The sequence below is a fragment of the Planococcus citri genome, chromosome 3 (assembly GCF_950023065.1).
Source record: "Planococcus citri chromosome 3, ihPlaCitr1.1, whole genome shotgun sequence".
NCBI classification, from domain to species: Eukaryota; Metazoa; Arthropoda; class Insecta; order Hemiptera; family Pseudococcidae; genus Planococcus; species Planococcus citri.
Window position 1 is genome coordinate 80,795,519 of NC_088679.1, and position 15,121 is coordinate 80,810,639.

The 15,121-nt window shown below is 36.1% G+C and overlaps 1 long non-coding RNA gene across 1 annotated transcript in view; it reads right to left on the minus strand.

Moving 5' to 3' along the window:
- The window catches only part of LOC135839729 (uncharacterized), a 134,217-nt gene that overhangs the window by 40,444 nt on the left and 78,652 nt on the right, over positions 1 to 15,121 (minus strand). The window lies entirely within an intron of this gene.

Consider the following 15,121-nt stretch of genomic DNA (forward strand, 5'->3'; position numbering starts at 1 on the left):
GGGGCAATTCCAAATTTTTCGTACATTATTGTGTAATATGTCGATTGATATGTTTTCAAGGTCGTAGAATCCGAATCTGCAGTTATTTTTTTTGTAGGAGTGGGGAGTGAGCCGTGGGGAGAGGGAAAATTTCGAATTTTTCCTACATTATTGTGTAATATGTCGAATAATATGTTTTCGAAATCGTAGAATCCGAATTTGGAGTAATTTTTTTTGTAGGAGTGGGGGGTGAGGCGTGGGAAAGGGAAAATTTCAAATTTCTCCTACATTATCGTGTTATATGTCGAATAATATATTTTCTAGGTCGTAGAATTCGAATCTGGAGTTATTTTTTTGTAGGAGAGGGAAGTGAGGCGTGGGGAGAGGTAATATATCAAATTTTTCCCACACTATCGTGTAATATGTTGAATAATATGTTCTCGAAGTCGTAGAATTCGAATCTGGAGATATTTTTTTTGTAGGGGTGGGAGGTGAGTCAAGGGGAGAGAGAGTAAATTACAATTTTTGCCTATATTAATGTGTAATATGTCGATTGATATGTTTTTGAGGTCGTATAATTCGAATCTGGGGTTATTTTTTCGCAGGGGTATGAGGCGAGGCAAGAGGAGAGGAGAAATTTCAAATTTTGCCTATAATATTGTGTAACATGTTGGTTGATATGTGTTCAAGGTCGCAGAATTCGAATCTTGAGCTAGTTTTTAGGGTCGAGTGCTATTCAAGTATCACCGTTTGGGGAGAGGGCCCCACCCATGCGAACCTACGACTCACCTTCCACCTTCACCATAAAAAATGACTCCGGATTCGAATTCTACGACCTCGAAAATATATTATTCGACATATAACACGATAATGTGGGAGAAATTTGAAATTTTCCCTTTCCCCACGCCTCACCCTCCACTCCTACAAAAAAAATTACTCCAAATTCGGATTCTACGATTTCGAAAACATATTATTCGACATATTACATAATAATGTACGAAAAATTCGAAATTTTCCCTCTCCCCACGCCTCACCCCCCACTCCTACAAAAAAAATAACTGCAGATTTGGATTCTACGACCTCGAAAACATATTATTCTACGTATTACACATTGATGAAGTCGAATCCTAATTATCAATGTTCACTTTTCTGACTTACCCCATAGCACTAATTTAGGGGGTAAGTCAGAAAAAGCGATATAAATAATGAATAATTGAAAATTTAAAAAAATTGAATACTTGGGGTTTTACATTATTGTTTTAGGAATACTTTCACTTATAATATCACTTTTACTGATCATTTCTTCTGAGGTAAAAACCAGTTTGAAAAACACTGATTACAATTTGAAATCAAATTCAAAACAGCAACTAAAAATGAACCAATGAAAAGCCTGTAAAATGAAACTGGGTCGCGAAATTTTTTATGCTGTGATGAAGTAGGGGTAGTACCCTCAAGTTACCCCTGGGTAGCGCTTCGGCAGATATAAGCCTCTAAGAGCTAGAGCAGTTTTTCTGACTTACCCCGAATTCGGACTTCCCCCGGTGCACCTTACGTAGTTCAATGTACCTATGTGCACTGAGCAGGTACCTACAATGTACCTATACCATACGTTTGCGTAAATCTAATGGACTAAATTAGTAGCACAAGTCCAGTCATATACAAAATATGAACTGGTGAAGCTTGCGATCAAGTGATCTATTTCGAAATATGATCTGTGTTCCAGTTACGTTGATAGAGTTGTCCAGATGCACTCGGGTCCAGGAGTTATTACGTAAAACAACTGTAGATCCTTATTGTAAATCTCATCTTGATGAGTAACATATATGGACCTTCCCACATCCGTGTACTGTTCCCTATTCCCTGTGGTGATGTGCTTTGCACTTTCTAAGGCATATAATGCCATCTCTCTTTCCGTAATACTGTACAGGCCGGTATAAATAATATAGCTTGAGTAAGTTGTTATTATGTACTTGATAAACAATACATGAAATAACAACCGAAGATGTTTCTTATTTCGTAAGATATATATTATTAGCTAAATGTCTGTGTGGTATACATAAATACACTCAGTGTCCGAAAAGTAGGTAACGAGGCGGTAAGTCGCCAGGTACCTACGAAGCTCTCAGAAGCTAGGTACTGCTAGGCCTCTTAAGGTAGCTAGCATATGTGTGATCTATACATGGAGATGTGCTAACAGCATATCGTAATGTGCAGAATTCCATCTCCACAAGTCCCCCCCCCAAAAAAAAAAATTAGGGGTGTTCAATGGAGGAAATTTCAGAATCGCTGCAATATACAAATTTTTCGTTTCATCGCGAATACGAGTCCGTTGACACATTATATTAGGCATTCAAGTAATACAATGTAGCAATTTTATTCGATTGTCGACTTTTTTATGTCATGGAGGGGTAAGGTAGCCCTTTTTTGCATTAAAAAAATTATTTTTCGAATTTGATCGCTCTCAATTAGTCCGGCATATGACAATAGGAGTAATTGCACCCCCCCCCGCCGATCCTCCGGGACAACTTTTTTCTTAAAGGGGACATCCTAAGGGACATTTTAAAGCAAAGTTGCCAAAAAAAGTTGGCCTTACTTACAAAATGGCGGCCATTTTGATTGACAGGTCAGCCGAAATCGCCGATTTTGCGTTTTAACATAGGACTTGCACGAACTTTTTCAAACTTTACAAAGGTAGATCGAAAGATCATGCAAAAAATGGGGGAAAAAATTAAAATTTTACCAAATTGACCAAGAAAGCTGAAATTTGGGATATACCTTATTTTCGACATGCCAAATCGATTGGAAACGGTTTCAACCCATTTTGAGCGGTTCTGGAGCCTCCAGCAGATTTTTGAAACTCGAAATTCCCACAAAATTTCATCAAATTGGAGTTGTAAAGCTAAAATCTATTCTAAAAACTAATTTCAATACGCTACGAAGTACTGCAGGTGAATTTCAAGTCGTTTTGGAGCCTCCAGCAACTTTTTGAAACGTTGTATGACGTTTTTTTGTAAAATTGAAATTTCCTAAAAGTACTTAGCTGGAATCTTCAAAATCATTTGAAACCACCATGTAGTCTGCGAAGTAAATTTCAGCTTGTCAACTATATTTGATAAATTAATGTTGGGGAAATTTGAAGTTTCAAAAATTTGCTGGAGGCTCCAGTAATTTTCAAAAAAGTCACTGGAGGCTCTAAAATGACTAGAATCCACCTGAAGTCGTCTTCAGAGGGTGTTAAAATTGGAGTGTAGAGTAAAATTCAGCTTTCCATCTTCATTTTGATGAAATTTTGTGAAAATTTAAACTTTCAAAAATCTGCTGGAGGCTTCAGGAATTTTCAAAAAGCCGCTGGAGGATCCAAAACGACTTGAAATTTACCTGCAGTACTTCGTAGCGTATTGAAATTAGTTTTTCGAATAGATTTTAGCTTTACAACTCCAATTTGATGAAATTTTGTGGGAATTTCGAGTTTCAAAAATCTGCTGGAGGCTCCAGAACCGCTCAAAACGGGTTGAAACCGTTTCCAATCGATTTGGCATGTCGAAAATAGGGTATATCCAAAATTTCAGCTTTCTTGGTCAATTTGGTAAAATTTTAATTTTTTCCCCCATTTTTGGCCTAAATTCGATTTTCAAAAATTCACCAAAAATCGAAAAATGCAGTTTAGCACTTGAAATTTTGACAGTTGATAAATTTTTGCATGATCTTTCGATCTACCTTTGTAAAGTTTGAAAAAGTTCGTGCAAGTCCTATGTTAAAACGCAAAATCGGCGATTTCGGCTGACCTGTCAATCAAAATGGCCGCCATTTTGTAAGTAAGGCCAACTTTTTTTTTGGCAACTTTGCTTTAAAATGTTCCTTAGGATGTCCCCTTTAAGAAAAAAGTTGTCCCGGAGGATCGACGGGGGGGGGATGCAATTACTCCTATTGTCATATGCCGGACTAAATAGCATCCTGAAAATTTCAGCTGAATTGGATAATACATATTAACCGGTCCCTCTAGTCCCCCGTTTTCTTAGAAATTCACATGGAATAGCGCGGTCAATATGTTTTGCCAACGCCAACGTCAACGCCAATGCCAACCCTGCCAACCCCAATGCCAGTAATCGCCAACGCCATCGCCATTTTTCGTTTCTTGTACGAATTGTAACGTTATCCGATTCATTCTACTTCTACAACTACAACTTTAAACTTAGGACTTACATTACAACAAGTACGTCTTAATTTCATTTCAGCAGTGATGATGATGGAAAAGGGAAAACTATAGGGGTCTGGTCTAGGTCTACGTATGAAATGTTTCTGGAAATTTATATTTTGGAAAGGGAAAACTTTAATTGAACGACAGAAAAAGTGAATTGCACGACAGAAAAATCCCACGACGAAATCGTGTATTTGAACGACAGGGATTTAACGACAGATTTGGTCATATAAAACGACAGCATTGAACGACAGGCCTTGAACGACTAGCATAGAAAATTCACGCCACGAAAAAGGGAATGCACGACGAAATCATTTCAATTGCCCGATACCCCAAATTTTTGTCCTCTCATTTGAATTAGTGTACATGAATGGAGCAGTATTTGTGAAGGGTGCCATTTATCGGCACGACAGATTAAATCATTCGAACGACAGAAAAAAAGTGTTTTGCACGACAGATGCTAACGTCCCAAAACCACTTTTTTAACGACGGAAACCGTTTTCAACAATCGCACGACAACAAAAATTGAAGAGCACGCCAAAACAATCAAATGAACGCCAGTGTATGCCCGACAAATGGAATGAAATGCATTGACGACTTTAGGAAATGAACGACGACATAATGATAATAGCGACGAATTTATTCACAAAATCAAATTTCTAAAAACGATTAATTATTAAAGAATTAAAGATATCAACGTACCTACATAACATAAGAACAGTAAGTAGGTATGAATGATTAGATGAGGAGTGCCTTTTAAGCCTTGCTTGGCCTACCCCTCTTTCTATTCTGCCCTAGAGGCACATTTTTGGTTCTATTGGCACAGATAGTTTTTCAAGTCGTATTTGAATCCCCAACGTATGTTTGCACAACGTGTTCTTGGTGAAAAATGGGCAAGTGCAGTTTGATTGTCATACATCATACTTTACAGAAATAGCCCAGACACTGAAAATCTCATTTTTCATTTCGTCGAATGTTTTCCATGATTCATACTTTCGTTTATACCTCGCTACTATGCGGTCTGAAATCGGTTTTTTCGCTGAGGAGGAAGCAACAAAGAAAAGTTGACCTTCGGAGGTAATGTTATACGTAGTTCAATGTACCTATGTGCACTGAGCAGGTACCTACATTGCCAAAACATCGGATATAACCATTCAACAAAGACGTGAATGAAACGAAAATGATAAGGTATCACTTCATTATTCACAAATACTGCTCCATTCATGTACACTAATTCAAACGAGAGGACAAAAATTTGGGGTATTGGGCAATTGAAATAATTTCGTCGTGCATTCCCTTTTTCGTGGCGTGAATTTTCTATGCTAGTCGTTCAAGGCCTATCGTTCAATGCTGTCGTTTTATATGACCAAATCTGTCGTTAAATCCCTGTCGTTCAAATACACGATTTCGTCGTGGGATTTTTCTGTCGTGCAATTCCCTTTTTCTGTCGTTCAATTAAAGTTTTCCCATTTGTGAATAATGAAGCGATACCTTATCATTTTCGTTTCATTCACGTCTTTGTTGAATGGTTATATCCCATGTTTTGGCAATGTAGCTGGTACAAGCCTATACCATCTCCGGAACATTGATATCCGATGTTGTATCATCGGGAGTCGCCAAATGACTAGCGTTTGGCTCGTTGCTCTCACAACTCGTTGGTCATGAGAGAACTAACTCACCAGATGGCGCTTTTACGTAATTAATCCGCCAGATCGCGTATTTATGGAACTAAAATGAGTTGCAGCTGAATGTAGAACAATTTTCTCTCACAGAGTGACAGAAAATACTGCAATTCCTATCGCTACAGACTGACAACTGACCACTGATTTTTCTAATAAGAATAATTTATAATTAAATTATTTTCATCGCAAATTGCTGATTGATATCAATATTTCAATTTTTTAATCTCTTACCAGTTACCTACCATTCGTGATTACTGATGAAGTTGGATTTTCTTTTGATTAACATTGATAAATGATATCATTGCAAAATCAATTAAGTAGGTAGGTATGTATGGTACATTACTACCTATACTGAGAATTTCACTAGATTTTAATTTCCAATAAGTAATAATCTAATAATGATGTCTCGATTATCAAAATAGATAATTTAATTAGGAAGTACATAGTAAAGTTCAATTTTCCAAAGTTTTTTACTGTCTAGAATGGTTTTTTGACTTTTTTCGTGATGATCTTTCAAAGTACAATCTGTATATTTTTTTACACATCAAATAAGATCAAATACTACATGGCCAAAACTTTCAAGCTTTCACATAGCTTTGACCACAATCTTTTGTAAGCTTTTTTTCTTCAAGATGTGTCGTTTTGTGATGCTCTTTTAAGGTATACAATATACAAACTTTTTTGCATTCGTTGAAGCCGTTGAGTATAGGGTTAACATCAATTATTGAGCTTTTTTGAGCTTTATTATGGCACAACTTTTTTGTGAACTTTTTTTTTCAACATTTGACTTTTTTTGATGCTCTTTCAAGGTATAATATACGTACTACTGTGTATACATCGAATGCGCTACAAATATGCTAAAATCAATTATTGAGCCTTTTTGAGCTTTATAACACGACTTCTCGAACTTTTGATTAAAACCTGCACATCTACGGGTCAGAACGCTTTTTTTGAGACCTCATCGAGCAAAATTGGTTCAGCCGTTGTTGAGATCCTAGAGTCAAAAGAATCCAGACATAATTGAGCTTTTCTGAGCTTTTTACAGCACAGCTTTTTTTGTAAACATTTTTCTTCAACATTTGACTTCTTTTGATGCTCTTTCAAGGTACATAATAATCGTACTATACTGTGTATATGTCAAATACACTACATATAGGCTAAAATCAATTATTGAGCTTTTTTGAGCTTTATGGCACAACTTTTTTGTAAACTTTTTTTTCAACATTGGACTTCTTTTGATGCTCTTTCAAGGAATAATAATTGTACTACTGTGTATACATCGAATGCGCTACATACAGGCTAAAATCAACTATTGAGCTTTTTTGAGCTTTAAAGCACAACTTTTTTGTGAACTTTTTTTTTGACATTGGACTTCTTTTGATGCTCTTTCAAGGTATAATAATCGTACTACTGTGTATACATCGAATGCGCTAAATATCGCACCTCGGGAGTTATAAGGTCACATCTAAAAAAAAATCGATTTTGATGTTTTTGCATTTTTGGGGTTTGCATGACCCCCTGCAACCACAAATAACACTTTGAGTCGGGTATGCTGCTTAGATCATGTAAAAAATGCAAAGGGCCTAACTCAAAATTTCTACAACATTGCAAGTTGTTTGGAGTTATAAGGTCACATCTCAAAAAACTCCTCTTTCTTTGAGTAAAATTTGCACATACAAAGTGTCAGAAACCAGTTTCGATAGTGTTGAACGTTTTTAAGATGTAAAATAATCACAAGGAGTGTATTTTTTGTAGGTTTGTTCCAAAACAAAAAATTTTTAAAATAGAACATTTTTCAGAAAAATTAATTTGCATATATATTAAAATTTTAGTTTTTTGGGAAAAACTCAAAAACTAAGCACTCTAGAAAAAAACTAACGACATTATGTCGATTGGAAATTTAATTCTCTACAATTTTGTTATCATGAAAATTTTTTTGGACGCTTTTTTTCGCCTCCAGATCACTTTTTATGAAAGGTTATAACTCAAAATGTTTTCCAAACATTGAAATATTTCCTCTAAAAGATTTTATTTTTCAAAATATTCTTATGCTAAATGAAGGTAGGATACCCAATCTTCAAAATGACATGCTATTCATTCCTCACAATTGATTATACGTTGATGAAAATAATGAATCAAGTTTTAAAAAAAAAGAAAATCACTCTCCTGTAAAATTTCACTTTTTTGAGATGTGACCTTATAACTCCCGAGGTGTGATATAGGCTAAAATCAACTGTTGAGCTTTTTTGAGCTTTAAAGCACAACTTTTTTGTAAACTTATTTCTTCGACATTAGACTTTTTTCGATGCTCTTTCAAGGTATAATAATTGTACTTCTCTGTATACATTAGATGTGCTACATACAGGCTAAAATCAATTATTGAGCTTTTTTGAGCTTTAAGGCGCAACTTTTTTGTAAACTTTTTTCTTAGACATTAGCGTTACCTTAATGCCAAATCCGAGTATGTCCATCCAAAAAAACATCGTCATTTTGCGTCACTGATAAGGCTCTGGGAAGCCCTGAATTGAAAAATTTGCATCGGAGTACAGTTGAAATACACCACCGAAGATGCACGAAGCTGACCGATGTTCAATCAGAACTCAACGAACCCTTCCGAGCATATCCGAGCCTTATCAGTGATGCGTAAAATCGTCCTTTTTTTGTATGGACATACTCGGATTTGGCATTAAGGTAACGTTAGACTTTTTTCGATGCTCTTTCAAGGTATAATATACGTACTTCTCCGTATACATTAAATGCGCTACATACAGGCTAAAATCAATTATTGAGCTTTTTTGAGCTTTTCGACACAACTTTTTTGTAAACTTTTTTCTTTGATATTAGACTTCTTTCGATGCTTTTTCAAGGTATAATATACGTACTTCTCTGTATACATTAAATGTGCTACGTATAGGCTAAAATCAATTATTGAGCTTTTTTGAGCTTTTCGGCACAACTTTTCGAACTTTCAATAAAAACCTGCACATCTACAGGTTGAAAGATTTTTTTAAAGACATTGTCGAGCAATAAAAACCTGCACATCTACGGGTTGAAAGATTTTTTTAAAGACATTGTCGAGCAAAATTGGTTCAGCATAATATACGTACCTACTTCTCTGTATACATTAAATGCGTTATGTATACGCTAAAATCAATTATTGAGCTTTTTTGAGCTTCAAGGCGCAACTTTTTTGAAAACTTTTTTCTTCAACATTAGACTTCTTTCAATGCTCTTTCAAGGTATAATATACGTACTTCTCTATATACATTAACTGCGCTACGTATAGGCTAAATTCAATTATTGAGCTTTTTTGAGCTTTAAGGCGCAACTTTTTTGAAAACTTTTTTCTTCGACATTACACTTCTTTCGATGCTTTTTCAAGGTATAATATACGTACTTCTCTGTATACGTTAAATGCGCTACGTATAGACTAAAATCAATTATTGAGCTTTTTTGAGCTTTACTGCGCAACTTTTTGAACTTTTGATAAAAACCTGCACATCTACGGGTCAAAAGCTTTTGTTTGAGACTTCGTCGATCAAAATCGGTTCAGCCGTTCCTGAGATCTCAGTATTACAAAAATCCGGTCATAATTTTAATATATAGATATATAGATTCATATCGGTAATTATTTTTTCCACTAATACGTCTTATAATGATTGAAATTAAAATGGCCTTTCAAGTTGAAATTTAACCTAATGCGAATTCCTCTATTGCTTATTTCCGTTTGATTTTTAATTTGATTTTTAATTTTTACCCAATTTTTTTTTATTAGTTTTTTAGAGTATGGATGAATACTTGATTAATAGCGATGAAATGGGTTTTAATAGCATACCTACATATCTTCTAATTGATTATTTTTTCATATTGGAAAGGAATTTATTCAGTCTAAAAAATATTCAATCTTTCAGTTTCGGTTGATGTATCTACATATAGGTATAAATTTGATTTAATAAAGATTTCATTTAAAGGTTTCATCATAATCATTAGGATGCTTTTAAGTTGGATATAATTTCAATTTACAATGAGTTGTGATTATTATTGAACTTGATGAAATGAAATTTATATATATATACTGTCTTAGAGTACATTGCGAGATCCGACATATACACAGGCATTACGAGATCCACCCCAAAAAATTTCGAAAAATGCTAAAAACTCAAATAATAACCCTACAACTTCGTTCGAACGCACGTTCCAGTGTGTAATCTGTGCCTTTCTATGCATTGCCGCCATCAATTTCGCGATCCGCATAAACCGAGATCCACTAACGGCCCGAACGTGATTTGGGGGTGGATCTCGCAAGATGCGTCGTATATAAGTATATAAATAGTCGGTAAAACGAGATCCGGCTGAAAATGGGTGTACAGGGTCCCCCGGATCTCGCGAGTACCGTGGCATATGAAAGAACTTGCGAGATCCGGCAAAAGGATCTCAGGATCTCGCAATGCCCGATTTTATATAAAACGGATCTCGTAATGTATGGTTTTTACATGTATATAGATTTAAACTTAGTCATTGTGGTGCCCGTTTTAAGTATACGTAGTCATTGTGGTGCCCGGTTTTGGGCTTGTGGCGCCCAAATTGGGCACCACAAGGTCTTTTTATATAAAACGATGTAGAATTTGATGAAATGCACTCTAAGGTGAAAAAAAAATTTTGAGGCAGGCACCACAAGTACCAAGTTTATATAACGGGCACCACTACAACTAAAAAACTCAAAAAAAATAAACTGCTCCAAAACACCTTTATCATACATATATATGTGATCCTCTATGTACGCGGGCACCACAATTACCATAAAAGACCCGGGCACCACAAGGTACTAGGTACGTGTATTCATATAAGGTGCACCGGGGGAAGTCCGAATTCGGGGTAAGTCAGAAAAACTGCTCTAGCTCTTAGAGGCTTATATCTGCCGAAGCGCTACCCAGGGGTAACTTGAGGGTACTACCCCTACTTCATCACAGCATAAAAAATTTCGCGACCCAGTTTCATTTTACAGGCTTTTCATTGGTTCATTTTTAGTTGCTGTTTTGAATTTGATTTCAAATTGTAATCAGTGTTTTTCAAACTGGTTTTTACCTCAGAAGAAATGATCAGTAAAAGTGATATTATAAGTGAAAGTATTCCTAAAACAATAATGTAAAACCCCAAGTATTCAATTTTTTTAAATTTTCAATTATTCATTATTTATATCGCTTTTTCTGACTTACCCCCTAAATTAGTGCTATGGGGTAAGTCAGAAAAGTGAACATTGATAATTAGGATTCGACTTCATCAATGTGTAATACGTAGAATAATATGTTTTCGAGGTCGTAGAATCCAAATCTGCAGTTATTTTTTTTGTAGGAGTGGGGGGTGAGGCGTGGGGAGAGGGAAAATTTCGAATTTTTCGTACATTATTATGTAATATGTCGAATAATATGTTTTCGAAATCGTAGAATCCGAATTTGGAGTAATTTTTTTTGTAGGAGTGGAGGGTGAGGCGTGGGGAAAGGGAAAATTTCAAATTTCTCCCACATTATCGTGTTATATGTCGAATAATATATTTTCGAGGTCGTAGAATTCGAATCCGGAGTCATTTTTTATGGTGAAGGTGGAAGGTGAGTCGTAGGTTCGCATGGGTGGGGCCCTCTCCCCAAACGGTGATACTTGAATAGCACTCGACCCTAAAAACTAGCTCAAGATTCGAATTCTGCGACCTTGAACACATATCAACCAACATGTTACACAATATTATAGGCAAAATTTGAAATTTCTCCTCTCCTCTTGCCTCGCCTCATACCCCTGCGAAAAAATAACCCCAGATTCGAATTATACGACCTCAAAAACATATCAATCGACATATTACACATTAATATAGGCAAAAATTGTAATTTACTCTCTCTCCCCTTGACTCACCTCCCACCCCTACAAAAAAAATATCTCCAGATTCGAATTCTACGACTTCGAGAACATATTATTCAACATATTACACGATAGTGTGGGAAAAATTTGATATATTACCTCTCCCCACGCCTCACTTCCCTCTCCTACAAAAAAATAACTCCAGATTCGAATTCTACGACCTAGAAAATATATTATTCGACATATAACACGATAATGTAGGAGAAATTTGAAATTTTCCCTTTCCCACGCCTCACCCCCCCACTCCTACAAGAAAAATTACTCCAAATTCGGATTCTACGATTTCGAAAACATATTATTCGACATATTACACAATAATGTAGGAAAAATTCGAAATTTTCCCTCTCCCCACGGCTCACTCCCCACTCCTACAAAAAAAATAACTGCAGATTCGGATTCTACGACCTTGAAAACATATCAATCGACATATTACACAATAATGTACGAAAAATTTGGAATTGCCCCCTCCCCACGCCTCACCCCCCACTCTTACAAAAAAAAATAACTCCAAATTTGGATTCTACGACCTCGAAAACATGTTATTCGACATATTGTGCATCGATCAGGGTCGAATCCTAATAATACCAATTAATTTTGTAGATTTTCTGACTTACCCCGAAGTGGGGTAAGTCAGAACAAGTTACATTTTATTCGATTGTGCGAAAGCTACTGCGACAATCGCGCTGAAATTTTCACCATAGGTTAAGAACCCTTATGGGAACCTACATACCAAATTTCAGCCATATTGGTTCATTAGTACGAGAGTAACAGCTGATCAAAGTTGAAATTGTGAAAAAACGTTCTGACTTCCCCCAGTGCACCTTATTATATAGACATATTTGTATCAAAACGAGGTCACACATATACAACGTGCAAAACGAGATCACCTCCAAAAAATTTCAAAAATATCAACAAAAAAAAACTTATTATATGGGGACCGCGTTCAACTGCACGTTCATACGCAGGCATAGGGCGAGCGCATGGCCAGATATATTTTGTTTTAGCTTACGTATGAACCGAGATCCTACACGGCACTTCCTTTAAATTTTACCATGATCTCGCTTTATGCGCCCTTTATGTAATATTGTAAAATGTATATCCGTACGTAGAATGCGTGTAAAACGAGATCAACCCTCAAACTTTGTACAGAGACAGTACATAACCTCGGCATTAACGTGCACTATGTGAAAAAATCCGAGATCACCAAAAATGAGTCGGTGATCTCGTATTGCACTATGTATATAATTTTTTGACCTCGTTTTGCACTAAATTTACATATATATATATAGCCGCATACAGGCAAACTCGTAACGTTTTGTATAAACAGCAATCTCAAGACTCCTCTATAACTTCGTTGCTATGCATGCGCTCGACGCGTCACCCCGTAGGCCTGATAGTACTCGATGTTAGGCCGCGTTATATTCGTTAACTTGATTTTTTGGTGACCTGTGGAAAGTGTCTCATTGCCGAAACATCTATTTTTCAAGAAAGCTTTTTTTTAAAAGTCTCATACATCTCTGTTTTTTGCAAATACCTTTTTAACAAAGCATCCTACAAAAAAATAACCAGCTCTGAGCAGAAAGGAAATTTTACTCTCTACAATTTCCTTCATGGGCATTTTTTTCCTTGGATGCATACTTTTCCCATAAAATTGATGTTTAGGTTGAAAAACACGAAAATTCGGACCTGTATAATCAATTCTAAATTAAAATTGAGCAGTCAAAAATTCATTTTAGACGATTTTTGACCACGCCATGTGAAAGAGGAGATCTTCAACCACCAAAATCATCAAAAAGAACGTAAAAAACGTAAAAAATGATTCTTGGCAATAAACACCTTTTCCTCATATCTTCATACTTATTAATTAGGCTATGTACTCATTTGAAAATTGAGTCAAAAGTGAAATTGTATAAACAGCAATCTCACGTCCCTCCTCAAACTTTGCCAGTAGACTCCCCACACCTTGTAGATTCATATAGCACCTCATAGCAAAGTCACGTCCTAAAAAGGTTACGAGCTTGCCAAAACGTTATGAGTTTGCTGGTTAATCAAGAAAAAGGTTACGAGATTGCCCCCTAGAATATGTATATATATATACAGATTGTCCCCATACATTACGCAGCCCATGACATTTCACTGACTTTTTGCGGACCGACGTTTGGTTTGCACTAGCAGAGGCGCGCTTGATTTTTTTCATGTGTTCTCAAAGCAGCTCACTGCTGGGCCATTAAAAGAAGGTATATACTCCATCAGGTTGGAGAAAGACTTATATTTAGGCTTGTAATTCAATTTTCAATTTTTAAGGAGGGCTCCCCACTCAAGTGTATGTTTTTTAGATATTCCCCAGACTTTTTCCGCCATCAAAAAAATGTTTTCATTCACTTTCCGAGAGGTGAGGTACTTGAATAGCTTGTGCATGTAACGCCAAGTTCATAAAATCGGATAATGCAGGTCTTCAGTGGTATTCTGCCTCATATACACGCGGCGCGCGTTGGCTTGTTTTTGAATGTCTGTAGCGAGTGAAAACTGAACAGACTTTTTGCAGCCCGGTGCCGGGCTGCAAAAAGTCCATATGGGCCGCAAAAAGTCTGAGGTTTATCTAGTATGGGCTGCGTAATACCACTTTTCATGTGTAGACATATTTGTATCAAAACGAGGTCACACATATACAACGTGCAATCCGAGATCACCTCCAAAAAATTTCGAAAATATCAAAAAAATCAACTTACTGTATGGGGGCCGCGTTCAACTGCACGTTCATACGTAGGCATAGGGCCAGCGCATGGCCAGATATATTTTGTTTTAGCATACGTATGAACCGAGATCCTACACGGCACTTCGTTTAAATTTTACCATGATCTCGCTTTATGCGCCCTTTATATAATATTGAAAAATGTATATCTGTACGTAAAATGCGTGTAAAATGAGATCACCCCTCAAACTTTGTACAGAGACAGTACATGACCTCGTTATTAACGTTTGCTATGTAAAAAAATCCGAGGTCACAAAAAATGAGTTGATGATCTCGGTTTGCACTATGTATATAATTTTTTGACCTCGTTTTGCACTAAATCTACATATACGTCTATGAACCTAAAAAATAACATTTTTCGCGGGACAAGGGGACATAATCCGGAGTGGGAATGGGCAGAGAATTTTTTAAAACTCGACTTGCAAGAGTTGATGTCAGACTTCGTTTTCAAGAAGAGTAAATATGACGTATGATTGTATGTACATTTAGGTAGTAGGTACATATGGAAGTCTTTGTAAATGTATATAAGTATGTAGTTGCGCAAATAGTAAATTGGAAAAAGTTTCATTAAATTTTGCTGCATGATAAAATCAGAATTAG